The sequence below is a fragment of the Peromyscus leucopus genome, chromosome 4 (assembly GCF_004664715.2).
Source record: "Peromyscus leucopus breed LL Stock chromosome 4, UCI_PerLeu_2.1, whole genome shotgun sequence".
In the NCBI taxonomy this organism is placed as follows: Eukaryota; Metazoa; Chordata; class Mammalia; order Rodentia; family Cricetidae; genus Peromyscus; species Peromyscus leucopus.
The window spans coordinates 22,922,334-22,924,835 of record NC_051066.1 but is presented as its reverse complement, the minus strand read 5'-3'; the positions used below and the strand labels follow the sequence as shown (position 1 = coordinate 22,924,835).

Sequence of the window (2,502 nt, the reverse complement as noted above, 5' to 3'; positions counted from 1 at the left end):
CAATGTAGGTCTCTGCTGCCCATGGGGCATATCCGTGTCCCAATCCACAAGAGACAGGACCACCAACAACAAATGTGCAACCTACTCTTTCTCCTCAGAAAGAAGAAAACATGCATGAAGAGTGAGGGGAAGCATAGACCCCCCCTTCCCCACAAAAAAATAAATCCCTCCTTCTGTCATTATTTTTCCTAATTACTTTTCACAGGAAGGCTCAGAATACCTGAGTCTGAAAAGATCAGGTTAACACTTGTAAATTTGTGACAATCACTACAATGTCCCATATCTTAAGTTTTTTTTTTTTTTTAAATGCAATTTATCCACTTATAGTATTGCACGTTAGAGCTGCATAGTTTTCCAGCTCTAGGGAAGAATAACAACATTTGGCTTATCCTAAGATTCCTTTCCAAGGTCATCAGCAAGAAAGCCCCTCCAAATCATGACACATAATCTCCTTTCCTTAGCCAATCCTCTTCCATATTCTAGTCTTAAGTATTACTCTTTACTCCCGAGAATAGGGGCTGGGAGAAGGTGATGAAATGCTGGAAATGAACATCCCTGCCCATTTTCTCAAGAGCCTTTTGTATTCTAGCAGATCTGTGAGGTTCTTTCTTTTTTGCACATGACACTGTAGGCTTAGTTCTGAGAAACTGGGAAGAGAGAGAAGCGTTTCTCAGCCAGAACTAACAGCATGCAACCCCCTTAGCATGAACTGAACTTGCAGTGGATTGGGAGGGCTTGAAGGAAGGAGGAGAGAAAGGACTATATTTGAATAGATATTAATAAATTTATTAGATACTTTTCACAATCAGATAACTTTAAAATGTTATTTTTATCTTTCTAAGGACATACGCCTTAACAACATCAAAATTTAGTTATAAATTTGAAGATATTGCCCAATAATAAGTTTATATATATATATTTGAAATAAAAAATTGTTAGCCATGTTTTTTTTTGCTCCAGGATGTGTGGCCATTCGGGCTGTGGGCCCTGGATATGCACACAAACAAATGTGTGTGCTCTGAAGCCCCCGCACATTGTAATAAACACAGCTGCATTTATTTGAGTATGTGCTCCCATGTACATGTAAAACACATTCAAACAAACACACTCAGCAGATTTATTTGATGTGCAATGGGGCAATTATTCAAATAAACATGCTCAATACAATTATTTGAATCTCACATTGCATGTTCATCACTCACAGCACTGATACTAAAAGAGGGGGAAACACCAAAGAATGTAGGTGGGGAAAATATATGTGAAAACAATGTTATTGTAGATGTTCTAAGGTAGCTAAAGCTATGGCTCCCTTCTTCACTGAAATACAATGATTTTGTATTCAGTGGCATTTATTTCTGATGATGATTAGTTATTTTACTCACTTGAGCATTACATCAGAATGACTGCAATATTTGGATCATGTAATAGCAGACTTTACAAACCTGAAGCAGATAGGGGTGAGACATCTCTATATTTCAAAAGCAGAATAGTTCTTTCCAGATACCTTACATCAAAGGGACACTGGTAAGTTATTATGGCTGACATACATAACTATAAATTTAAAACTTTATACACATAGAAAAACATTCCTACATCTTAAAACATTACAAAGTCACAGATGACTTGTGATCATTTTATATATTAATAAATATTACAATATATATATGTGAACACATCACAGATTGTATTGGTGAACCAAGAGGCTGCTAACGCCTCTCTTCAGTATACCGACATAACCTAATATACTAAAATGGGAAGGGGCTTTTAGTCACTGAATATGCATCGTGAAACAAAGACGAAGAAAAAACATGGCTTGTGCCCATCATGAAAAAGATTCATACTGAAGGCTTAGCTTTGGTTTTTATTCAATTAAATTGTCAAACTGTGCACAGTGAACTTTTTTTTTAGAACTTGAGACATTTGTGATGTTGGCTGTTTAAATCTTTGTTACCTTCGCTGTGAATTGAAATTGTACATATTTAGTAAATCATGCAAACAAAACAAACTTTTTAGACAATATTTTTATTGGAGAGTTTTCTTTTCCTGTATCCATGTTAAAAAAAAAAGACCTCCTTTCCCAAAATAAAAATGTCAATACTAAATTTAAAGAAGTATAAAGGAATGATTGCTTCCTTTAGAGCAAACTATTTAAATAAACATGGAGAGAATTGGCAACATGTTCTTTTTGGGCTAGTAGGCCGTGTCCAATTTTTTGGGTTAAAGTTTCAGAGGGCCTCTGTTTCAGGGTTGAAGATGATATATTAATCTCTGAATTAAACAAATGCTCTTAAGTAACAGGATAAACCCACCCCTCAGTCTTCATTTGTATATGAAGTGTAGCATTAATCCGAGACATGACATTGAGACGACATGATGCTGAATATGCCATAAGCTAAAATTCCTCTATTAAAAGTCACCACCTACCACCTATAATCTAGTGTGACATATTAAAATACTCCAAAATACAGAGCATGGAAAATGAACATCATCATTTCCATTTGG

General features: G+C 35.5%; 1 protein-coding gene across 3 annotated transcripts in view; it reads left to right on the top strand.

Moving 5' to 3' along the window:
* Positions 1-2,175, top strand: part of Zeb2 (zinc finger E-box binding homeobox 2) — a 134,218-nt gene extending 132,043 nt beyond the window's left edge. For 2 of the 3 annotated variants that reach the window (XM_028880886.2, XM_028881022.2), the window contains one exon: positions 1-2,175. This exon is cut by the window's left edge and continues 3,329 nt beyond it. The gene's annotated coding sequence lies outside the window, so the exon portion shown is untranslated. The other variant, XM_028880949.2, reaches the window with a different exon arrangement.
* The last annotated feature ends 327 nt before the right edge of the window (positions 2,176-2,502 follow it).